The following is a 26,961-nucleotide window of genomic DNA, read 5'->3' on the forward strand; positions in this document are numbered from 1 at the left end:
AAATAACGGATGTTGGAGATTAACAGATTGGTTATTTGAGGAACTTGCTTTAGTATACAATCTTGGAATTGTTATCTTGAATTTGCAAACAAGTGTGATTTGCTTGTAATTATACCCTATGCTTCACTTACACTTCGAAGTAACTGATCTGGTGACCTTTCTATCCACTCACTGCAGGATTGAATGTCCTCTGGTCACTTTGTACTGACTTCCTATGCTCAGCTTAATCAGCCCAGACTAACTCTTCCCACTAGTGCCATACAGAGGTTCACAGGTCATGACTTCTCATTTGCTAAATTGTGAAGATTAATCTGAGTGAGGTCACGGGTTGGTTGACACCCCATCCTGATGTCATGAATACTCCCAACGTTGGCCTCAAAGCTGCTACTTACACCCTTTTAATTAGTGCTAGATGTTAAAATACTTAATAGAAAAGTTACAAGACCAGAGAACATGACCAAGTGTAAATATAGTTTGCATCTTAGGTTAGGGTCATTGGATATTTTCAGACTGCAAAAACCAGTTAAAGTCAGTCTGTGAAAGGGTGTCTCTAACATTATGCAGGAATTGCAACAGTTTACATTTGTATTTTGATTTGCCACTAGACTGAGGTGCTCTAACCCCACTTCAGGTTTCTACCTTTGTTCACTTTTTGGTATTATCTGTTTGCACCTGGTCCATGTGCACCCGGCATGTTTTTTCCCAAAATGAATATGAGACTACTCTTCCTCGAGCATGTCATCACCTCTGATATGGTCCAAATGCAGATGCCTTATCTGTATTGGATTCCATGCAGAACCTTAAACCATGCATCATCTGTGCAAAGAGGGCACGTTTTAAGACCAGAAGACATAGGAGCAGAAATAGGCTATTCGGCCCATCGAGTCTGTCCTGCCATTCAATCACCAGCTGATCCATTTCCCCACTCAGCTCCACTGCCTGGCCTTCTCCCCATAACCTTTGATGCCCTGGCTAATCAAGAACTTATCAATCTCTGACTTAAATGTACCCAATGACTTGGCCTCCACAACTGCCTGTGGAAACAGATTCCACAGATTTACTACCCTCTGGCCACATGAAAAAAAATCCCCTGTATCATAGGGGCAGTGTGGTTAGCATTGAAGATAGCACAATGCTTTGTAGCACCAGCGATCCAGGCTCGAATCCAGAACTGTTTGTATGTTCTTCCTGTGTCTGCGTGAGTTTTCTGTGTTCAGTTTCCTCCCATTTTTCAAAAAAACAAACGGGGTTGTACGTTAATTGGGTGTAATAATTGGGCGGCATGGGCATGTGGGCTGGAAGAATATGCTGTATGTCTACATTTAAATTTAATATTTAAATCCCTGTTCTAAGCAACCCTAACCCTTCAACCCTGAAGTCTTGTCCAAGACTCTTTCTACACTATTCTGTCCACACCTTTCAACATTTGAAATGTTTCAATGAGATCACTCCTCATTCTTCTAAATTCCACTGAGTCCAAGGCAAGAGCTGTCAAACGCTCCTCATATTATAACCCTTTCATTCCCAGAATCATCCTTGTGAACCCCTCTCAACCTTCTCCAGTGTCAGCACCTTATCTCTTAAATGAGACGCCAAACACTCAGTACCTTATAAAGCCTGAACTTCACATCCCTGCTCTTGTATTCTATTCCTCTTGAAATGAACGTCAGCATCACATTTGCCTTCTTCACCACCGACTCAACCTGCAAGTTTTAACTGCAGGCAATCCTGCACGATGACTCACAGGTCCCTTCTGGGATATTAATCTAAGTCCTCCTGCAGCCTCCTTGTTTCCTCAACTCTACCTGCTTTTCCACCTACCTTTGTATCATTGGGCCAAAAAGCCATTCATTCCAAAATCTTAATCTTTGATATACATGGTGAAAGGAAATGGCCCTAACACTGACCCCTGTGGAACACCACAAGCAACTGGCAGCCAAGCAGAATATGATTCCTCTATTCACTGGATGTCAGTGCATGTGATCATACTCAAAATTTCATTGAAAACAGAACATTCAAGCCCACGATGTTGTGCTGACCCATATATTCCTTAAAAAAAAAGTACTAAACCAAGTAGGGAGCTACCCCGTAACCCTCTATTTTTCTTCCATCCATGTGCCTGTCGAAAAGTCTCTTAAAGCTCCTAATGTTTCAGCCTCCACCACCATCCCTGGCAAGGCATTCCGGGCATCCACAATTCTCTGTGTAAAAATAAATAAATAGATAGATCCTACCCCTGACGTTTCCCCTCAACTTCCCTCCCTTCACTTTGTGCACATGTCCTCTGGTGTTTGTTATCCCTGCCCTGGTAAACAGGCGCGAGCTGTCCATCCTATCTATGCTTCTCATCATCTTGTAGCCCTCTATTATGTCTCTACTCCTTCTATACTCCAAAGAGATGAAACCCAGCTCTGCTAACCTTGCCTCATAAGACTTGTTTCCCAATCTAGGCAATATCCTGGTAAATCTCCTCTGAATCCTCTCTATAGCTTCCACATTCTTCCTGTAATGAGATGACCAGAACTGAACACAATCATGTTGCAACATGACAATTCTCTACTCTTGAACTCAGTCCCCCTATTAATGAATCCCAGCATCCCAGAGGCCTTTTTAACTATCTTATCAACCTGTGTGGCAATCTTAGGGATGTATGGATTTGAACCCCAAGGTCCCTCTGTTGGAGCGCCTGGTTTATCCTTCCAAAATGCATCACCTCACACTTCTCCAGATTGAACTCCATCTGCCACTTCTCCGCCCAACTCCGTATCCTGTCCATGTTCTCTTGTAACCTTTAACATTCTGCTCCATCCACAACTCCTCCAACCTTTGTGTCATATGCAAACTACTGTATTTGATGACAAATATCCCCTGGGTCTTATACGAAGGTGAAATTAGGGTGATAATAATGAGTAATTCCGACAGTGATCATTATTGCTGCATGGCTCACTGGCATCACCGCCGTCTATCGTTGGGGTCTAGTAGCGGGCTGTTGGGGGGAGTGCAGCGGTGGGATCAGTGTGGGGGCTGGTGGTGGGCTGTGGGGAGACTCCTGGCGGCCTGCTCTCTTCCAGCAGCCCGCTGTTGCACCCCGCACTGGTCCCACCCTCCCACTCCCCCCGAGAGAGCAGGGCAGAGGAACTAGTGGGGGGTGTAACAGCGGGCTGCTGGCAGAGAGCAGGCGGGGGGACCAGTGCGGGGATCGACAGTGGGCTGGCTACCAAGAGGAGCAGGCAGTGGGACCAGCGTGGGGTCTGACAACAGCAGTTTATTTTTATAAAATGCTTTCTGCTTTTGTTTTCTCTCGTAAATTACAGCAGTTTATTTATTAAAAATATTTTTCCTGTTGTCTGTTATTTGGAATACTGTAGCTATGTATTTCAATAACATTAAATTCTTGCCTGTAAATACACTAAAAAAAAATCTTAATACTCCCTTCTGAATTGGGGGGTTGTCTTGTATGCTATCAAATTTGTTAATCTAACTCTTCCCTTCCTCACACCCATAAACCTCTATTTTTCTTTACATTCATGTGCCTAAGAGTCTTTTAAATGTCTCTATTGTATTACACTCAGGCACCACCTGGGCACTGCATTCCAGGCACCACCACTCAGTGTAAAATATATAGATAAATAAAAATTACTCTGACATCTCCCCTCACCTGAAATAGACATCCTCTGGTATTTACTACTTTTGCCCTGGGAAAATGGTTCTGACTGTACCTCAATTTTATACACCTCAAATAAGTTACCTCTCAATCTTTATTGCTCCAAATAGAAAAGTCCAAATAATGCAAGTCTTTCTGAAAAAAGATACTGTTAAAAATAATTTTATTGCACATATTGTTTGTCATATTGATTGTACAATGTACATTTGCATCAATGTTCTTGCTTCCGCTGAGCAGATATTTTGTAAAATAATTTATAAAAATCAACTTCAATAGTACATTTAATTAAATTAAAAAGATACAATAAATATCCAGTTATCCCTAGTGCATAAAAAAACTACCGTGGCTAAATTCCAAATTTCATTTGTTAAAATTGATTGAGCTGTGGCAAAGAAATGTATTGCAATTACTTGGAAATCTGACTCCCCTCTACAGATACAGATAGCCTGATGGAAGACAGAGATGAACAGTTCTATTCCTATGGAAAAAAGAACATACAATTTAAAGAACAAATATGATGTAATTTATAAAAAATATGGCAATCATATTTGGACTATATAAGGGGCCAAGTATAATAAAAAAAGTGTTACTATTAATAAAAATGTGGCTGCCCCAGTGGAGACTCTTTTAAACCCAACTGTAAGTCCTGATGGTGTACGGATTTAGACTACGAAAGGGGGTGGGAGGGAAGGGATTGTTTAGTAAGAAATCAGATGGTGGAGGGGAAGAAGTTGTTTTTGTACCATTGGGTGTTCCTCTTCAGACTCCTGAACCTGTTTCCTGCAGTGAAAAGAAAACATGGCCTGGGTGGTGAGGGTCCTTGATGATGGAGGCTGCTTTCTTGAGACAATGCCTCTTAAAGGTGTCCTTAACAGATTGAAGACTAATGTCCATGATGGCTGTGTTTACAACCCTCTGAAGCTTTTTCCTGTACACCTCCATACCAGACAATGATGGAACCAGTCAGAATGCTCTCCTCGTAACACCAGGAGAAATTTGCAATAGACTTTGGTAACATACCAAATCTCTGCAGACTCCTTATAAAATATAGCTGCTGGCGAGCCTTATTCATGATTGCGTGGACATGACGGCCCCAGGATAGATCTTCAGACATGTTGAAGTTTCAATTGCTGAATCTTCAATGAGGTCTGATTTGTGATCTCCTGATTTCCTCTTCCTGAAGTCCACAATCACTGGGATGCTGGGATTCATGCTGGGGGATTGAGTTCAAGGGTCGAAAAGTCATGTTGTAACCCTACAAATCTCTGGTGAGACTACACTTAGAATATATTGTTTAGTTTTGGTCACCTCATTACAGGAAGGATGTGGAAGCTATGGAGAGTGTGCAGAGGAGATTTACCAGGACATTGGCTGAAAAAGAAAATAAGTCTTATGAGGCAAGGTTAGCAGAGCTGGGATTTTTCTCTTTGGAGTGAAGAAGGATGAGAGGTGACTTAACAGAGGTCTACAAGGTTCTGAGAGGCATAGATAAGGTAGATAACCAGTGCCTTTCTGTCAGGGCAGGAACAGCAAACACCAGAGAACATATATAAAAAGTGAAGGGAAGGAAGTTTTGGGGAGACATGGGCAACCTTTTTACACAGAGAGTTGTTGGTGCCTGGAATGTCTTACCAGGGTTGGTGGTGAAGGATGAAACATTAGGGGCATTTAAGTGACTCATAGACAGGCACATGGATGGAAGCAAAATAGAGGGTTACAAGATAGGAATACGTAGGTCAGTACAACATTGAGGGCCGAAGGACCTATACTGTGCTGAGGCATTCTATTGTCTATATAATTCCTTAGTTTTGCTAACACTGAGTGCAAGGTTGTTGTGACATCGCTCAACGAGCTGATCTCTCTCCCTCCTGTACACTTTCTTATTGCCGTCTGTGATTCTGCCGACAACTGTGGTGTCATCGACAAATTTGTAGATGGCATTTGAATTATGCCTAGTCACACAAATAGTAAATACTTGAGAAATTAGTCTTGTGCTTTCTAGGTGAATGTGTTCCTAACGCGCTGCAGAAGTTGACTCTGAGCCTGAACCATGCAAATTGACAGAACAAGCTCCCTTTATAATTTTCTGCTTTCTCGTAACTGCTGACCTTCACTTTCTGTAGTGATCTGGTCGAGCTGTGATGTAGCACAGGGGGAGGCTTGTGTCCATCATGCCTGACTCTTCGATGAGGTCTGATGTGGAAGAAGGGCATCTCAGTTTGTCATCAGTCATAGAATGGTACAGGATCAGGACCTTCAGCCCACGTGTTTGTGCTGAACCTGATGTCCAAATCAAAGTAAAACTCTGCTTGATAGATATCCCGAGATCCACTTCGTATTCACGTCGATCCAAAAGCCTCTTAAATACCTCTACTGTATCTGCTTCACCACCTACTATGCTCTGTATGTGGGGGAAAAAATAATTTGCTTTGTCCTCCCTCTCACCTGAAACACATTCTTGAGTGTGTAATGCTTGCACCTTGGGGAAAAGATTTTGACTGTTCACACTATTAACGCCTCCAGGATTTTATAAACGTCTATGAGGTCACCTACATTATCCCCATAACCTCTAAACCAGGCAACACTTCTGTACCCTTTCCAAAGCCTCCACATCCTTCCTGTGATGAGACAACCAGAATTGTGGACAGTATTATAAATGTTGCCTATAATACTGCAGAACTTCAAGACTATTTCCTTGCGGTTGTACCCAGTGAAGCCAAGCAGAGCACATGCTTTCTTTACCACCCTATCTCCTTTCAGTGAGCCATGGACCTGGATCCCATGTGCTTCTGCACGTCATTTTGTGAGAGTCCTGCCATTAACGCCATACGTTCCCTTACATTTGACCTCCCAAAGGGGAACACTTCACACTTGTCCGGGTTGGACTCCATTTGCCATGTCTCCACCTATCTCTCTAAGGTTTGTCAATGCCTCGACTTCCTCAGAAGTTTCTGGAGATTTGGCATGATGTTGGAAATCCTGGCAAATTTCTACATGTGCGCGCTGGGAGTTGTGCTGTCCGGCTGCATCAAGGTCTGGTACTCCTGAGCGTAAAGCCCTGCAAAAGGTAGTATACACAGCTCAGGATATCACAGATAAAACCCTCCCCGCCTTTGAGAACATCAACAGGATTGCTGTTGTCGGAGAGCAGCAGCAATCATCAAGGATCCCCACTACTTGGCACACGCTCTGTTCTCGCTGTTACCATGAGAAAAGAGGTATAGGTGAAATAAGTCGCGCACCACTAGGTCCAGGAATAGCTGCCACTCCTCCACCATCAGACTCCTCAACAACAAACTCAATCAGAGACTTATTTAAGAAATTGTGTTGGTGTGAGCAGTGGAAGAAACCCAGCCACCACGTTGAGGGTCGTTAACGGCTGTTTTTATTTGCATTCAGCGCGCGCCCCTTTAAGGGCAGCAGGAGCTCAGTCACCTGGTACATTGTGACGTCATCATCGCTGCCCAGGGTGGGCGCTGGAAGGGAGGCTGGAGTCCGATAGAAACGTCTGACGACGCCATTTCCCCATGGCTGCCCCGCCACGAGGCGATTCAAGTGTGGCCGGTTCGCCATGAGGACGTGCGCCGCCACACACCCTTACTTTTGCACTTTATTTTTTTTCTCCCTGAATTGCACAGTTTGTTTATTTACATTTCTCTATTTGTTTACATGTGTACATTGAATCAGATTTTTTTTAGACTGCAATAAGTGGTCATTCTGCCACACCCGCAGGAAAAAGAATCTCGGGGTTGTATGTGACGCAATGTATGTACTCTGACAATAAATCTGAATTTGGTGTTGGAGAAGGTTCAGAGCAGATTTACTGGAATGATGTCAGTAATGAAAGAGTTAATATATAAGGACCTATTATCTACTCTTAGACTGGACTCTTAGGAGTACAGAAGGATGAAGGGGGACGTCATGGAGGCATTTTGAATGCTGAAAGGCCTGAACAGAGTCGAAGTGGCATGTTTCCCAAGGTAGGAATCTAAGACGAGGGCATAATTGCAGGATAAAAGGGCATCAATTTAAATCTGAGATGTAGAAACAAAAATTGAGTCAGCGGGTCATGAGACTGTGGAACTTGTGGAAGCAAGGTCGTTGGGTGTATTTAAGGGAGAGATTGACAGCTAGTTGATTAGTCAGGGCATCAAGGGTTTTGGGGAGAAGGCCAGGAGTGGGGCTGAGTGGAAGCTCATGATTGGAATGGCAGAGCAAACTCAATGGGCCATTGGGCTTACTTGTGGTCCTCTGTCTTGTGAATAAATTCTTGTGCTTCAGCTCATTTTCTGATCTATTGTCCACATATTCTAAGCAATAAAAAAAATCTAACTTAAAATGTTAACTTGATCTGTGACTTCAGCAGCCAGCTGTGAGAGTGGGATCAGATTTCCACTCTCTCCCATGAAGACATCACTCTGACCTTGCTCTATTTTTCTCTGCATTAGATCTACGAAGGCCAGGTGCAAGTAAAATATTGCTTCCCTAGTTCTGTACTTCATCATTCTTGATTAGTGTTTGGCTTTTTGGTATTTGTGCATTTGGACACCTAAAATTCAAGTTTATTTTCACATACTGAGGTACAGTGAGAAGGCTTTTCGTGTGAGCAATGAAACCACTTAGTCCTCTGACGTGAGGAAAAGTGTGTTTTGTGATCAAGACTCTAAAAGTTCTTGTCTTCCTGTTTGCCTCTGCTCATTGGAGAGGTGCCGTCAACAAAAAATCCAAATGTAAGATAAATGAACACAAAACTCAACTGGTCAAACAGTGTACTTTATATAACAAAAATAAAGATACAGAACCAGCGTTTCAGGCTTGAGCCCTTCATCAAGGTGTGAACAAAATGTGGGAAGGCGCCTGTTTGGGTGAAGAAGGGACTTCCTGTCAGACCATCTGCGTGCCACATTTTCCTGTTCCATCTATCGACACTTCAGAATCTCCAGGAGCAAGACATCTCTGACTTGGAAGGGCTGTCTACAAAGAAGATGCTTTAAATACCCACTCCCTGCTTAATCAGTGTGCTATTGCTATAACACACTTAGAAGCTTAGAACATTATTGCACAGTACAGGCCCTTCGGCCCACGATGTGATGCCCATGCATATTTACCTACCTAAAAAAACCGAAACCCTCCCTTCCTCATAACCCTCAATTTTTCTTTCATCTATTGGCTAGTCTCAGAGTCTCTTAAATACCCCTATTGTTTCAGCTTCCACCACCACCCCAGGCAATGTATTGCAGGCACCCTAAGCTCTCTGAAAAATAATTTACCCCTGATGTCTTCCCGAAACTCCTTCCTTCACTTTGTACAGATGTCCTCTCATGTTTGCTACTCCCATCCTAGGAAATGGCTGTCTGCCTTATCGATGCCTCTCAAAATCTTGTAGACCTCTATTTAGTCTATTGACAACCCACAATATCTTCTCAGTCCATACACTGCACCTTCAAAACTGAGGGTGAATGAGTGTGTGGAAACAGTAACATGTCCAAAACTCATTATTGAGCCTACTGTCATTTTGGGAGCTTCTTCACCTTGCAACCTATACTGAATTAATCTCGCCACCATCTCACAAGGTAGCTAGAACCAAGGCAATTGCACCACTTTGGAAGAACAGTTGAAAGTTGTGTTGAATCATTTTTTTGAGAGGTTTGTCTATATAATTAAGCAAAGGTATATTGCAGTAGTTATATCTTTTTATTTAGAGGGTGGATCCAAAAGATAAACTTGTTAAGAGATTAAAAAGGTAGTTCTACCAAAAGGTCTACTTTGGTAACTCAGTTTTCTTATTAAGCAAGTTCACGTTCATTGTCACATTATACAGTGAGAAGGGTTTGCTCCATGAGCAGTTCAGCAGGTTAACTCTAAAGTGCACATTACAGTGTGTAGTGTTATAATAATAGATCAAGCTTTCATTCAAAGCATTAAGTTAGATAAGTGGCCAGGTCCAGGCAAGATTTACCCAAGGCAACTGTGGGAAGTGAGGGAGAACATTGCTGAGCCACTGGCGATGATCTTTATATTGTCACTAGGGACAGGAAAAGTATGGGGGGGTGGTGGGGAGGATTGGAGAGTTGCAAATGTTGTTCTCCTGTTCAAGAAAGGGAGTAGTGACATCCCAGGGAATTATAGATCAGTGAGTCTTACTTCAGTGGTAGGCACGCTGTTGGGGAATATCTTGAGAGATAGGATTTTCAGGCATTTAGAAGTTGAAGGGTGGGTTAGTAAGTCTGCCGATGACACCAAAGTTTGTGGTATTGTGGAGGGTTGCCAGAAGTTACAGAGGGACGTTGATAGGATGCAGTGCTGGGCTGTGAAGGGCAGATGGAGTTTAACCCAATAAAGTGTGAAGCGGTTCATTATGGTATACAAATTTAAAGGCAGAATACCGTGTAAATGAGAGAACTCTGAGCAGTGTGGATGAATTGAAAGACCTTGGGGTCCATGTCCACAGGACACTCAAAGCTACTGTACAGGCTGATAATATTGTTAAGAAAGCGTATGGTGTGTTGATTTTTATTAACCATGGGATTCAGTTCAAGATCTGTGAGGTAATGTTGCAGCTCTATAAGACCTTAGTTAAACCCTACTTGGAATATTATGTTCCCTTCTGGTCACCTCACTACAGGAAGGATATGGATGCTATAGAAAGGACGCAGAGAAGATTTACAAGGATGCTGTCCAAATTGGAGAGCGTGCCTTGTGAGGATAGATTGAGTGAACTTGGCCTTTTCTCCTTGGAATGATGGAGGATGAGGGGAGACCTAATAGAGGTGTACAAGATGATGAGAAGCATTGATGGCCAGAGGCTTTGTCCCAGGGCTGAAATGGCTAACATGAGGGGGCATAGTTTAAAGTGTTTCGGGGCGTACACAGGGAGGATGGAAGAGGTAAGTTCTTCACACAGAGAGTGGTGGGTGCATAGAACGTGCTGCTGACAACAGTGGGGGTTTGGGACAATTGGATCTTTTAAGAGACTATTAGATAGGCGCATGGAACTGAGAAAAATGGAGGGTTTTTAGAGTCGGGAAATTCTAGGCAGTTGTTAGAGTAGGTGATTGGGCCGAAGGGCTATACTGTGCTGTAGATTTCTGCTTTATGCTCTTTGTTCCTTTCCGTTCACCAGGGCAAGCTGCTGGTAGAGAGTCTCTGCAGCCATTTCCTTCTCCTAAAAATAAACTTGCTTGACTTTCCTCCCACTTTAACCAGTGAAAGAGAATGTTAGCAGCTGGTTGTCTTAGGCAATTTTCTTCCAATTGTTTCTTGAGCTTCAGAACACTGGCTGTAATATGGTGAATCCTTTCAACCCTGGACTGTGATTGGATCTTTAACTCACTTTCACCAGGCACAGTGAGTCAAAGATGTAAGATGAGCAGGCCCATTCTCAGTCGGTGGATGTGGGTGCAGAATCCCAGGTATGTTCAGCACATCCCAAATGCAATGCAGGGGGAGTGAATAGTGAACCTGTGAGAGGGAAATGATACAATTCTAAAACTTCTGCAGCATCATTTGGGTTATAACGAGTTGATTGCTGTAAGTATATTCCTTCATCTTGCAGCTCATTCTACATTGGGTTGGCATTGATTCAAAGCATGAGACTTGCAGGATTTAGCACTGAGCTGTAAGAATGTTGCTTGCAATATCGTGTTCTATTGAACTGTATACTTGCACCAGTCATCCAGCCGAGTCAGCTTCAATTACGAAACATTTCCTCTCACTAGTATGTTGGAATGTTCAATAAAATGGATTATGAAATGAAATAACAGCAGTGTTTTGAATCTAACCTCTGCAACTGTTCTGACAGAGTTCATTCCAAATCATCATTCAGCCATAGAGTCACACAGCACGGAAACCGATAATTTGGCCCACCATTTCCATAGTTCCATGCCGTTAATCCCATTTTTCAGAATTTAGCCAAGGCAACTCACATGCTCATCTAGCTATTCTTAAATTGCATCAGAGATTTTGCTTTGCACTCAGTCTAGCAGTGTAGTCCTGGTGCTCACCACTCTCTGGGGAAAAAACATCCCCCTCAGTTCCCTCTGAAATCTCCTGAGCCTGTTTCCCTGCTGTTTTACCCCTGGCATCCCAGTTAATTGTCCATCCAGTGTCCCAGGATAGGAAGCTGTTTATACTTTTTCCACCGGGACGCGGACTGTTTTTCCACTGAACACAACTTATTCCTGGGGATCGGAGAGTCTACCTTCAAATGGAATGGATGGAAGTTCTCCTTTTTCCACCGGTTTAATCAGCACGCTGGCATCAGCTGTCGCCAGGGATATGAGAAGGGGTAGAGGAGTACGTGCTAATTGTTTTTCCACTGGGGCCCATAACTGGTTCATTGCTGGGACAAGGTGCAAGTGGAAAAGGGGCTTATGACTTTATTACCCAAAATCTATGTCTAAATTTTATTCACCTTTGATATTGGGAAATTTCATGCAGACCTGTCCACACTGTTCCTAATTTTTAAACGTCCAACTATCGTCTCTTGGCCTCCTTCGCTCCGGAGAACATTGAACTGACTGAAGTGTTCCATCTCTGGCAAGACCTTGTGAATTTCCTCTTCACCCTCTCCCACATGATCACATCTTTCTGATAGTGTGGTGACCAGAGCAGCGCGCATTGCTTCAGCTGAGATTTGACCAATGTTTTATAAAGTTAGATCATAACCTCCCTGTCCTTGTATGCAGAACCCTGACTAATGGATTCCAAGTGCCTTTTTCGTTTTAACCTCGCTATCTACCTGCACTGTCATCTTCAAGGATCTTTGGTCTTCCTCAATTCTCTCTTGAACCATTCCATTCAAGGTGCACGTCCAAGTCTCTTTTGTCCTCCCAAAATTGATCATCTCAGGTTGATTAGGATCAAACTCCACCCTCCTTTTCTCCACTCATTTCACCAATATCACCCTGTAGCTTCAGACTGCTCTTCATACATTGCACCATCAATCTTCACATTCAAGTCTGCTGTTAGATCATGGTGCGCTGCACTGAAACTTCCCCATTTTTCTATCATCAACTAATCCAAATCTCACTTCCCACCATCGAGAGACCCACACACAACCTCCAACCAAAGCAGCAAGTGACATGTCTATTCCTTGTTCAGTATGCATTGTGGCTTTTCCGCTTTGTGGAAATCATAGACTGGGTAGATGAGAGGTTTGTGGAATATTTCCATTCAGTCTGCAAACGTGACCCCTCTTGTTTATTTCTTTGAAATGTCTTGTTTTATCTTGAATTGTTCAGTCCTGACAGAGGCAAGCGGTGCAATTGCAGCACAGCAGTCATGAGATGAGTGATTCAGAGACTCAGACTAACAATCTTAATAAGGAATTCTAATCCCATTATTTCCTAATTATTAAGAATGGTCATTGTCTTTAAAAACCTATGCTAATTGTTGATGGAACAGAGAACATGACAGCGTAGTACACACCCTTCAGCCCTCGATGTAGTGCTCATTATGTAAACCTACTCCACAACAGTCTCATCCAGTGGTTCTCAACCTTTTTCCACTCACCATTTTAAGTATTCCCCATGCCATCGGTGCTCTGTGATTAGTAAGGGATTACTTAAAGTGGTCCTTGGGTCGTAGGTTTTATATCGGAGTGGCCTTCTCCTATGCAGGTTTCCTACCCGGGCTGGAGGGGCCTGCCTCCCCTCCTAGGTTGGACCATACTGCCCGGACGGGGGCCGGGGCCGCCGCTGCTTTCCCTGTGCCTGGACCGGGGCCGCCATCTCCTTTCTGCCTGGACCGGGGCCTCCGCCTGCTTCGCTCTGCCGAGGTCGGGGCCACCGCCTCCCCCTCACTTCTGCCCGGACCGGGGCCTCCGCCTGCCTCACTCGACCGAGGCCGGGGAAAGCTGCTTCAGGACCTTCGTGATGCCATCATCGTCACCCTGTACAAAAACAAAGGCGAGAAATCAGACTGCTCAAACTACAGGGGAATCACGCTGCTCTCCATTGCAGGCAAAATCTTCGCTAGGATTCTCCTAAATAGAATAATACCTAGTCTCGCCGAGAATGTTCTCCCAGAATCACAGTGCGGCTTTCGCGCAAACAGAGGAACTACTGACATGGTCTTTGCCCTCAGACAGCTCCAAGAAAAGTGCAGAGAACAAAACAAAGGACTCTACATCACCTTTGTTGACTTCACCAAAGCCTTCGACACCGTGAGCAGGAAAGGGCTTTGGCAAATACTAGAGCGCCTCGGATGCCCCCCAAAGTTCCTCAACATGGTTATCCAACTCACGAAAACCAACATATTCGGGTCAGATGCAGCAATGAGCTCTCTGAACCCTTCTCCATTAACAATGGCGTGAAGCAAGGCTGCGTTCTCGCACCAACCCTCTTTTCAATCTTCTTCAGCATGATGCTGAACCAAGCCATGAAAGACCTCAACAATGAAGACGCTGTTTACATCCGGTACTGCACGGATGGCAGCCTCTTCAATCTGAGGCGCCTGCAAGCTCACACCAAGACACAAGAGCAACTTGTCCGTGAACTACTCTTTACAGACGATGCCGCTTTAGTTCCCCATTCAGAGCAAGCTCTTCAGCGCTTGACGTCCTGTTTTGCGGAAACTGCCAAAATGTTTGGCCTGGAAGTCAGCCTGAAGAAAACTGAGGTCCTCCATCAGCCAGCTCCCCACCATGACTACCAGCCCCCCCACATCTCCATCGGGCGCACAAAACTCAAAACGGTCAACCAGTTTACCTATCTCAGCTGCACCATTTCATCAGATGCAAGGATCGACAACGAGATAGACAACAGACTCGCCAAGGCAAATAGCGCCTTTGGAAAACTACACAAAAGAGTCTGGAAAAACGACCAACTGAAAAACCTCACAAAGATTAGCGTATACAGAGCCGTTGTCATACCCACACTCCTGTTCGGCTCCGAATCATGGGTCCTCTACCAGCATCATCTACGGCTCCTAGAACGCTTCCACCAGCGTTGTCTCCGCTCCATCCTCAACATTCATTGGAGTGACTTCATCCCTAACATCGAAGTACTCGAGATGGCAGAGGCCGACAGCATCGAATCCACGCTGCTGAAGATCCAACTGTGCTGGGCAGGTCACGTCTCCAGAATGGAGGTCCATCGCCTTCCCAAGATCGTGTTATATGGCGAGCTCTCCACTGGCCACCGTGACAGAGGTGCACCAAAGAAAAGGTACAAGGACTGCCTAAAGAAATCTTTTGGTGCCTGCCACATTGACCACCGCCAGTGGGCTGATATCGCCTCAAACCGTGCATCTTGGCGCCTCACAGTTCGGCGGGCAGCAACCTCCTTTGAAGAAGACCGCAGAGCCCACCTCACTGACAAAAGACAAAGGAGGAAAAACCCAACCCCAACCAACCAATTTTCCCCTGCAACCGCTGCAACCGTGTCTGCCTGTCCCGCATTGGACTTGTCAGCCACAAACGAGCCTGCAGCTGACGTAGACATTACCCCTCCATAAATCTTCGTCCGTGAAGCCAAGCCAAAGAGAAGACTTAAAGTGGTATGTAAGTGGCAAGAAAATGTTTGAAAACCCCTGTTTTAATGGCCCTCATTGACTCGTTATGTGCACGGTTTCAGAACTCCAAAGGAAATGGGCCAATGACCATTTTTCTCAAGCAAAACATTTGAGTAACAATTGGGTCTAGAGCAGTGGTTCTCAACCTTCCCTTCCCACTCACATCCCACCTTAAGCAATCCCTTACGAATCACAGAGCACCGATGGCATAGGGATTACTTAAACTGGTGAGTAGAACGAGAAAGGTTGAGAACCACTGGTGTATTCCTTTCTTACCTCTCAGCCATAACCCTCTGTTTTTATCACAACCATAAACCCATCAAAGAGTTTTTTGAATATCCCTATTTCCCTATAGTACCACCAGCAATGCATTCCAGGCACCCAAAACTCTGAGTAAAAAAAGCCTACCTCTGAAAGCTCCCCTAAACTTTTTTTCATTAACTTTAAACAGGTGTCCTCTGTTATTTGCTATTGTCATCCCAGGAAACAGGTGCTGGCTGTCGACCCTTCTGGGCCTTTCATAATCTTGTACACTTCTACTAAGTCTTCTCTTGTCCTTCGTTGCTCCAAAGAGAAAGGCCTGAGGCATTTTACACGTACGTGAAGAATAGTGTTCGCCAAGGAGAGGGACTTTGGTGAAAGTAAGGTCAGTTTAGGACAGGATAATGTGCTGCCTAAGAAAAGGAAGTGCGGCATCTTCTTAAAAATATTCAGTTAGATAGGTTCCTAGGACTAGACATGATATACAGGGGTACCAAGACTTCTCAGGAAAATATGAGAATGGGCAATAAACATTGGTCTGCTCGCAGTCCAAATGAGTGCAATTAAATAAAACCTTTCCCAATTGTGACTTATTCCATTCAGTAAATGAAATACAGGTGCTCCCCAACTTACGATGGGGTCACGTTCAAGCAAACCCACCGTAAGTCGAGAAAAATCATAAGCTGAAAAAGAAAACCGCACCTACCATTTTTATAATTAAATTTTGAATACCATTATTCCACACTGAAAAACCATTAATATACACAGCTGAAAGCACACTGGGCATGAAGAATGTTGGAAGCAGTGAACTACAATTCATTGCTGGATGGTGGGGATGCTAAAGCGACAGGATCATCAATTTCACTCGGCAAGCGTGATCGCTATAGAGACGGCAAGCGTGGTTGAGTCAGCATCGCGAGAGTGTACTCTGTACGATACTCTCACGTGATGCTGCCATCGCCCAGCATCGCGAGTGTGTACTCTGTACGATACTCCCACGTGATGCTGCCATCGCCCAGCATCGCGAGAGAGTACTCTGTACGATACTCTCACGTGATGCTGCCATTGCCCAGCATCGCGAGAGAGTACTCTGTACGATACTCTCACATGATGCTGCCATCGCCCAGCATCGCGAGAGTGTACTCTGTACGATACTCTCACGTGATGCTGCCATCACTCGCGAGAGTGTACTCTGTACGATACTCTCACGTGATGCTGCCATCGCCCAGCATCGCGAGAGAGTACTCTGTACGATACTCTCACGTGATGCTGCCATCGCCCAGCATCGCGAGAGTGTACTCTGTACGATACTCTCACGTGATGCTGCTATCGCCCAGCATCGCGAGAGAGTACTCTGTACGATACTCTCACGTGATGCTGCCATCGCCCAGCATCGCGAGTGACCAGCGTACCGCATATCGCAAGCGCGAGAACAGATCGGAATTCAAAATTGAATACAGATTCAAGCCATCATAATTTCAAAAATCCTAAATCTGACTCATCGTAAGTAGGGGAGCACCTTGTAGTCCATTTTAAAGCTATAAAGAGTTACAGAAGAAACAAGTGCAAGACAATTCAGTGTCAGGGCTGGCAGCTTTGACCTACTGCCCATAGCAATCCAATGATCTGCATCTCTGGAATAATTGCAGACCTCCTGGGGTGTACATCTATAAAATTGTGGTGAAGAAATTACAGTATTTACCTGGTACAAGGTCTGGTCAAAAGATTGACTTATGGACACCCCCCAGACCTCTCCCATCCAATTTATTCTTAAAACCTAAGAGTGAGAATGCATTTACCACGTTGAATGGCAATTCGTTCCACACTCCCACCACTCTCCCTTAACTCTTTCCCCTTTCACTCTTTCGTATTTATCTCTCCTAACCTGTGGAAAGAGCCTGCTCGCATTTACTCTGTCTCTATCTGTCATAATCTTATCATAATTTTGTAAACATCCTTCAAATCTCCCCTCATTCTTCTATACCCCAAGAAATAAAGTCCTAATCTGTTTAATCTTTCCCTGTAACTCAACTCCTGAAGACCCAGCAACATCCTAGTAAATCTTCTCTGCACTCTTTCAACCTCACTGATATCCTTCCTGTAGTTAGGCAGCCAGTACTCCAAATCTGGCCTCACCAATGTCTTATACAAGCTCACCATAACATCCCAACTCCTATACTCTGATTTATGAAGGCCAAGATGCCAAAAGCTTTCTTTACAATCTTGTCCACCTGTGACGTCACTTTCAGGGAATTATATATCTGTCTTTCCAGATCACTCTACTCCTCTGCACTCCTCAGTGTTCTATTTACTGTGTATGTCCTACCTTGGTTTGTCCTTCCAAAATGCAGCACCTTGTGGTGGTGTGAGCAGTGGAAGAAACCCAGCCACCACGTTGAGGCTCGTTAACGACTGTTCTTATCCAAATGCAGCGCAGCAGGAGCTCAGTCACCTGGAACATTGTGACGTCATCATCGCTGCCCAGGGTGGGCGCTGGAAGGGAGGCTGGAGTCAGAGAGAAACCTCTGACGACGCCATTTCCCCATGGCTGCCCCACCACGTGGCCATACAAGTGGGGCCGGTTCGGCTTGAGGATGTGCGCCGCCACAACCTCATACTTGTCTGCATTAAACTCCATCTACCATTTCCTGGCCTATTTTTCCATTTGGTGCAGATTCCACTGCAAGCTTTGAAAGTCTTCCTCACTGTCCACAACACCCCCAATCTTAGTGTCATCAGTAAACTTGCTGATCCAATTCACCACATTATCATCCAGATCATTGATATAGACAACAAACAACAATTTTCTCAGCATCAATCCCTGATGCACACCACTAATCACAGGCCTCCAGTCCAAGAAGCAATCATCCACTATCATTCTCTGTCTTCTCTTCTTCAGCCAATTTTGAATCCACTTTAGAACCTCTCCATGGATACCTAGTTTCTAAACCTTCTGAACTAACCTCAAGTCATTTTGTCTTCTTATCATTTTTTTCATTTTAGGGGGTGGAGGTCCGCGGTCGGCCCTCTCTGTTATGTTCCATGTACGGTTCCCAAATTTGTTCAAATAATGTGACTTTATTTTTTAAATTATGTTATTTTTTTCCAGTGGAATACATTTATTCATTTCCATGTACCATTGCTGTACTCTCAGGCTCTCTTCTGATTTCCAGGTTGACATTATACATTTTTTTGCTACAGCTAAGGCTATCACAATAAATCTTTTTTTCACTTCATCCAGTTTGAAGCCTAATTTTACATAGAAGAAAGATCTCTGTATTTTTTGGGATGTTGCTTTTTGTGATTTAGATCTTCCCAAAACTTTTCCACTTTCTCACATGCCCAAATTGCATGTCCTGTTGTTCCCGTTTCCTTCTTACAGCGAAAAGATCTATCTGATAATGTTGGATCCCATTTTTAATATCCATTTACTGTCACCTTCACCAATGGTTCATTATATAATGCTTTAATCCAATTAATATATTTTTCTGGTAGATTGAACCTCTGTAATACTTTGAATAAATAATTCCATTCTACAGTGTCAAAGGCTTTTTCTGCATCTAAAGCAACAGCCACTGTTGGCATCTTATTTCCTTGAACTGCATGAATTAAATTAATAAATTTACAGACATTATCTGCTGTTCGTCTTTTCTTAATAAATCCAGTTTGATCTTGTTTTACTATTTTTGGTACACAATCGGCCAATCTGTTTGCTAATAATTTTGCTATTATCCTATAATCTGAATTAAGTAGAGACATTGGTCTATATGATGCTGGTGTTAGTGGATCTTTCCCCGTCTTTGGTATTACTGTAATTATTGGTGTCTTACATGAATCTGGCAGGTTTTGTGTTTCTTCTATCTGGTTCATTACTTCCAGGAGAGGAGGAATTAATAAGTCTTTAAATGTTTTATAGAATTCTATTGGGAATCCATTCTCTCCAGGCGTTTTATTGTTTGGCAGCTTTTTTAATATATCCTGTACTTCCTCCATTTCAAATGCTCCTCTTCTTGCAATTTTGGCAGTTCACTTTTAGCTAAAAACTCTTCTATTTTATCATATTTCCCCTCATTCTCAGTTTGATACAGTTGTTCTCATTGATCTCCAATGGATTATATGTAATTTGTTTGTCTTTTTTCCTTGATGCCAATACAGTTCTTTTAGCTTATTCTGTTTTAAGTTGCCAGGCTAATATTTTGTGTGTTTTTTCTCCTAGCTCAGAATACTTTTGCTTTATTTTCATTATGTTCTTCTCAACCTTATACATTTGTAATGTTCCATATTTTATTTTTTTGTCTGCCAATTCTCTTCAGGGATTTATATACCTTTATTCTCTGTAAGGCAGCAAGCACCTCCTGCTCGTTAATCTCTATATGTTCCACGCCACAACTGCTTGTTTCCCATTCTTCCTTATTCACTCTGCCAGTCTCCTGAGTAAACACTGATGCAAAAAAACTATTTAAGTCGTTGCAATGAAATCCATATGAGGTTTCCAAATCTTACCAAAATTTTCTGGTTGATTCGGTAAATTATGCGTTATTTTCTCTAATGGTATACAGTTTACTAGTTCCATTTGCCATCTTTTCAACCCCACATTATTGTTCTATTTCCACGTTACAGCTATACATTTCTTTGCTATTGCTAATGCTACACTTAGAAACTTCTTCTGATAAATATCTAATTTTAAATCAAGAATTACTCCTAAAAAAATTTTTGGGATCTTTCAAAACTTGCATTTCGTAACTCGTTCCAATAAAATAGTTGTATCTTCCCAAAACTTTACTATTTTTTCACATTGCCAGACTTCGTGGAAAAAAGTTCCTACTTTATTACATCTAAACATTGATCGGAACAATTTGAATTAATTTCATGTAAAGATTAGCGTATTCAGAGCCGTTGTCATACCCACACTCCTGTTTGGCTCCAAATCATGGGTCCTCTACTGGCATCACCTACAGCTCCTAGAATGCTTCCACCAGCGTTGTCTCCGCTCCATCCTCAACATTCATTGGAGCGACTTCATCCCTAACATCGAAGTCCTCGAGATGGCGGAGGCTGACAGCATCGAATCCATGCTGCTGAAGATCCAACTGCGCTGGACAGGTCATGTCTCCAGAATGGAGGTCCATCGCCTTCCCAAGATCGTGTTGTATGGCGAGCTCTCCACTGGCCACCGTGACAGAGGTGCACCAAAGAAGAGGTACAAGGACTGCCTAAAGAAATCTCTTGGTGCCTGCCACATTGACCACCGCCAGTGGGCTGATATCGCCTCAAACTGTGCATCTTGGCACCTCACAGTTCGGCGGGCAGCAACCTCCTTTGAAGAAGACCGCAGAGCCCACCTCACTGACAAAAGACAAAGGAGGAAAAACCCAACACCCAACCACAACCAACTAATTTTCCCCTGCAGCCGCTGCAACCGTGTCTGCCTGTCCCGCATTGGACTTGTCAGCCACAAATGAGCCTGCAGCTGACGTGGACATTTACCCCTCCATAAATCTTCGTCTGCGAAGCCAATCCAAAGATATGGAGTATAATATAATTGATGTAAAAAATTAAATTGTACCATTTGTTATCTAACATTAATTGTATTAGTTACACTTTCATAACATAATTTTGACCCTACTTCTTCTTGGATTTGTATATTTAAATCTCTTTTCCATCTCAATTTAGATTTAACTAGATCTTTTTTCCGCATAGCCTCTTGCAATTTTATATACATATTAGTAATAAATCTTTTGATAAATGTATCAGTTATTGAATATTCAAATTGACTTTGTTCAGATAATCTGAAATTTGTTCCTAACTTTATTTTTAAATATGATTTAAGTTGATAATAATTAAAAATTGTATTATTTGGTATATTTTACTTATCTTACAATTGGTCCAAAGTCAAAAACAGAACCCAAGAAACAATCCTTTATCCTTTTTATTCTACAATTATACCAAATGTTAAAATAAATATTAACCGTAAAAGGAATCAAAGAATTTTGCTTTAATAACATTCTTGCCAACTGATCATTCATCATTCCTCTTTCTACATGTATTCCATTCCATACTTTAAGTATATGTTTCAAAATTGGTATATCTATTTGCCCTCTCAACAATTCTTCATGCCATTTATTCAAAATATGCTCAGAATTATTTTCTCCTATTTTACTCATTTCAATTTGTACCCATGCTGTCTTTTCATCAGTCTGATAACAAAAATCTAAGTTGAGCTGCTTTATAGTAATTTTTAAAACTAGGCATTCATAGTCCCCCTGGTCATATATCCATGTTAATTTTTCCAATGCCATTCTCGGCATTTTGTCTTGCCAAATAAATCATCTTATTCTTTTATTTAAGTCTTTTTTAAAATTTTTTATTTTTCACACCATAAACCACATTGACCAAGATACATACATTTTCCTTTTCAAATATATACAGTGTCATTTTCCCCCCCCTCCCTCCTCCCATCCCACTCTCCCTACCTCCCCCCTCCCGTCCATTTAAAGTACAAAATCTAAGATACATTAAACCAGTCAAACAATGTTGTCATTCAATAAAAATAAAAAAGAAATTCCACTGAGTCAATTCTTTTCATTTCCTTCTCCTTTTGTTAATTTAGGTAGTGAATGTCCGCGGTAGGTTTTCTCTATTGTGTTTCATGTATGGCTCCCATATTTGTTCAAATATTTCAATATTATTTCTTAAATTATATGTTATTTTTTCTAATGGAATACACTTATTCATTTCTATATACCATTGTTGTATTCTCAAATTATCTTCTAATTTCCAGGTTGACATAATACATTTTTTTGCTATGGCTAGAGCTATCTTAACAAACCTTTTTTGTGCACCATCCAAATCAATTCCAAATTCTTTGTTTTTTATGTTACTTAGGAGAAAGATCTCTGGGTTTTTTGGTATATTGTTTTCTGTAATTTTATTTAATATTTGGTTTAGATCTTCCCAAAATTTTTCTACTTTCTCACATGTCCAGATTGCATGAATTGTTGTTCCCATTTCTTTTTTACATCGAAAACATCTATCAGATACTGTTGGGTCCCATTTATTTAACTTTTGAGGTGTAATGTATAGCCTGTGTATCCAGTTATATTGTATCATACGTAACCTCGTATTTATTGTATTTCTCATCGTTCCAGAACATAACTTCTCCCATGTTTCCTTTTTTATCTTTATATTTAAATCTTGTTCCCATTTTTGTTTAGTTTTACCATTTGTTTCCTCATTCTCCTATTCTTGCAGTTTAATATACATATTTGTTATAAATCTTTTGATTATCATTGTGTCTGTAATCACATATTCAAAGTTACTTCCCTCTGGTAAACTCAGACTGCTTCCTAATTTGTCCTTCAAGTAGGATCTCAATTGGTAATATGCCAGCTCTGTATCTTGAGTTATATTGTATTTATCTTTCATTTGTTCAAAGGATAATAATCTATTTCCTGAAAAACAATTTTCTATTCTTTTGATCCCTTTTTTCTCCCATTCTCTAAAGGAAAGGTTATCTATTGTAAAAGGGAATAACTGATTTTGCGTCAGTATTAGTTTTGGTAATTGGTAATTTGTTTTATTCCTTTTTACATGAATCTTCCTCCAAATATTGAGCAGATGATGTAATACTGGAGAACTCCTACGTTGTACCAATTTTTCATCCCATTTATATAATATGTGTACAGGTATCTTTTCCCCTATTTTATCTAGTTCTGATCTAGTCCAATCTGGCTTTTCCCTTGTTTGATAAAAATCTGATAGGTATCTTAATTGTGCGGCTCTATAATAATTTTTAAAGTTTGGCAGTTGTAAGCCTCCTTGTTTATACCATTCTGTTAATTTATCTAGTGCTATCCTCGGTTTCCCCCCTTTCCATAAAAATTTCCTTATTATTTTCTTTAACTCCTTGAAGATTTTCTCTGTCAAGTGTATTGGCAGTGCCTGAAATAGGTATAATATCCTTGGGAAAATGTTCATTTTAATACAGTTTACCCTTAACATAAAAACATAAAACATAACAATTACAGCACGGAAACAGGCCATTAGGCCCTTCTAGTCCGCACCGAACCAAACACCCCTTTCTAATCCCACCTCCCTGCACAATGCCCATAACCCTCCATCTTCTTCTCATCCATATACCTGTCCAACCTTTTCTTAAATAATACAATTGACTCCGCCGCCACTATTTCTCCCGGAAGATCATTCCACACAGCTACCACTCTCTGAGTAAAGAAGTTCCCCCTCATGTTACCTCTAAACCTCTGCCCCTTAATTCTTAACTCATGTCCTCTTGTTTTAAACTTTCCTCCTCTTAACGGAAATAGTCTATCCACATCCATTCTGTCTATCCCTTTCATAATCTTAAATACTTCTATCAAATCCCCTCTCAACCTTCTACGCTCCAAAGAATAAAGACCCAATCTGTCCAATCTCTCCCCATACTTCAGATGCTTAAACCCAGGCAACATTCTGGTAAACCTTCTCTGCACTCTCTCCACTCTGTTTATATCCTTCCTATAATTAGGCGACCAGAACTGCACACAGAACTCCAAATTAGGCCGCACCAACGTCTTATACAATCTCAACATCACCTCCCAACTCCTATATTCCATGCAATGATTGATAAAGGCCAGCATACTAAAAGCCTTCTTCACCACCCTATTCACGTGAGTTTCTACCTTCAGGGAACGATGTACCGTTACTCCTAAATCTTTCTGCTCTTCTGAATTCCTCAATGCTCTCCCATTTACCACGTATGTCCTATTTTGATTCTTCTTACCAAAATGAAGCACCTCACACTTATCAGCATTAAATTCCATCTGCCATTTTTCAGCCCACTTTTCTAAGCAGCCCAAATCCCTCTGCAATCCTTGAAAACCTTCTTCATTATCCACTGTTCCACCTATCTTAGTATCGTCTGCATATTTACTAATCCAATTCAACACCCCATCATCTAGATCATTAATGTATATAACGAACAACAATGGGCCCAATACAGATCCTTGAGGCACACCACTGGTCACCGGCCTCCAACCTGACAGACAATTATCCACTACCACTCTCTGGCCTCTCCCTTTCAGCCAATGTTCAATCCATTTGACTATCTCAAAATTTATACCTAAAGACCGCACCTTCCTAACTAACTAACTAACTAACTAACCTTCCTATTAGTGTTAGTGGTAAATCTTTCCAATGCTCTAAATCGCCCTGTAAGTTTTTCATTAGTGGATAATAATTGAGTTTATATAGATGGCCGAGATTTTTATTTATTTGTATACCTAGGTATCTTATTGCTTGCATTTGCCATCTGAATGGTGATTCCTTCTTAAATTTTGAGAAATCCGCATTATTCATTGGCATTGCTTCACTTTTATTTACGTTAATCTTATAACCCGACACTTCTCCATATTCCTTCAATTTCTTATATAATTCTTTTATTGATAGTTCTGGTTCTGTTAAGTATACTATAACATCATCCACAAATAAACTGATTTTATATTCCTTATCTTTTATTTTTATCCCTTTTATATTATTTTCTGTTCTTATCAATTCTGCTAGTGGTTCTATAGCTAACGCGAACAATAAGGGTGATAGTGGGCATCCCTGCCTTGTTGATCTGCTTAAATTAAATTGCTTTGATATATATCCATTTACTGTCACTTTCGCCAATGGCCCCTTATATAATGCTTTAATCCAATTAATATACTTCTCTGGTAAACTGAATTTTTGTAATACTTTGAATAAATAATTCCATTCTACTCTGTCAAAGGCCTTCTCTGCGTCTAAAGCAACTGCTACTGTTGACGCTTTACTCCCTTCTACTGCATGAATTAAGTTAATAAATTTACAAATATTGTCTGTTGTGCGTCTTTTTTTAATAAATCCAGTTTGGTCTAGATTTACCATTTTAGGTACATAATCTGCTAATCTGTTTGCTAATAGTTTAGCTATTATCTTATAATCTGTGTTAAGTAATGACATTGGTCTATATGACGCTGGTGCGAGTGGATCTTTCCCTGTCTTTGGTATTACTGTAATTATTGCTGTTTTGCATGAATCTGGTAAGCTTTGTGCTTTGTCAATCTGGTTGATTACTTCCAGGAGGGGAGGAATTAATAAATCTTTAAATGTTTTATAGAATTCTATTAGGAATCCATCCTCTCCTGGTGTTTTATTATTTGGTAATTTTTTTATTATCTCTTGTATTTCTACTATTTCAAATGGTTCTGTTAATTTATTTTGTTCCTCTCTTTGTAATTCTGGTAGTTCAATTTTAGTTAAAAATTCATCTATTTTGCCTTCTTTCCCTTCGTTTTCAGTTTGGTATAATTGTTCGTAGAATTCTCTAAAGTTTTCATTGATCTCCGTTGGATTATATGTGATTTGTTTGTCTTTTTTCCTTGATGCCAATACCATTTTCTTAGCATGTTCTGTCTTAAGCTGCCATGTTAGAATTTTGTGCGTTTTTTCCCCTAGTTCATAATATTTCTGTTTTGTCTTCATTATGTTCTTCTCCACCTTATATGTTTCATATTTTATTTTTTTATCTGCCAATTCTCTTGTTTTAATTGTATCTTCCTTCATTGCTAATTCTTTTTCTATATTTACTATTTCCCTTTCCAACTGCTCTGTTTCCTGATTATAGTCCTTCTTCATCTTGGTTACATAACTTATTCTTTGCCCTCTGATGAACGCTTTCATTGCATCCCATAGTATAAACTTATCTTTCACTGATTCCGTATTTATTTCAAAGTACATTTTAATTTGTCTTTCTATGAATTCTCTAAAATCCTGCCTTTTGAGTAACATGGAGTTTAATCTCCATCTATACATTCTTGGAGGGATGTCCTCTAAGTCTGTTGTCAATATTAAGGGTGAATGGTCCGATAGTATTCTCGCTTTATATTCTGTTTTTCTTACTCTATCTTGCATACGAGCTGATAACAGAAATAGGTCTATTCTTGAGTATGTTTTATGTCTAGCCGAATAATATGAATATTCCTTTTCCTTTGGGTGTTGTTTCCTCCATATATCCAAAAGTTGCATTTCTTGCATCGATTTAATTATAAATTTGGTTACTTTGTTCTTTCTGTTAATTTTTTCCCCAGTTTTATCCATATTTGAATCCAAATTAAGGTTGAAATCCCCTCCTATTAATATGTTCCCTTGCGTATCTGCTATCTTCAAAAAAATATCTTGCATAACCTTTTGATCTTCTTCGTTAGGTGAATATACATTGAGTAGATTCCTAAACTCCGGATATAGCTGACATTTTATTATTACATATCTCCCTGCTGGATCTATTATTTCCTCTTCTATTTTAATTGGTACATTTTTACTGATTAATATAGCTACTCCTCTTGCTTTTGAATTACATGTTACATGTCCTACCCAATCTCTCTTTAATTTCTTGTGCTCCAATTCAGTTAAATGTGTTTCTTGCACAAATGCTATATCAATTTTTTATTTTTTCAATAAATTTAGCAGTTTCTTCCTTTTAATTTGGTTATGTATTCCGTTAA

At 41.2% G+C, this 26,961-nt stretch overlaps 1 protein-coding gene and 1 long non-coding RNA gene across 9 annotated transcripts in view; one reads left to right on the forward strand and one right to left on the reverse strand.

Moving 5' to 3' along the window:
- stim1b (stromal interaction molecule 1b) overlaps window positions 1-26,961 on the forward strand; it is a 192,689-nt gene that overhangs the window by 43,143 nt on the left and 122,585 nt on the right. Inside the window, exon 2 of one of the 8 annotated variants that reach the window (XM_069892269.1) lies at window positions 7,546-7,644. The exons of 6 other annotated variants lie outside the window; for them this stretch is intronic. The gene's annotated coding sequence lies outside the window, so the exon portion shown is untranslated. Of the gene's footprint in view, window positions 1-7,545; window positions 7,645-14,933; window positions 15,164-26,961 lie in introns of those variants that run through there. One more of the 8 variants, XM_069892270.1, reaches the window with a different exon arrangement.
- LOC138739698 (uncharacterized) overlaps window positions 13,347-26,961 on the reverse strand; it is a 51,106-nt gene continuing 37,491 nt past the window's right edge. The window contains exon 3 of the long non-coding RNA XR_011342365.1: window positions 13,347-13,556. This is a non-coding gene — a long non-coding RNA (uncharacterized lncRNA). The remainder of the gene's footprint in view (window positions 13,557-26,961) is intronic.

Source organism: Narcine bancroftii, chromosome 7 (genome assembly GCF_036971445.1).
Source record: "Narcine bancroftii isolate sNarBan1 chromosome 7, sNarBan1.hap1, whole genome shotgun sequence".
Lineage (NCBI taxonomy): Eukaryota > Metazoa > Chordata > Chondrichthyes > Torpediniformes > Narcinidae > Narcine > Narcine bancroftii.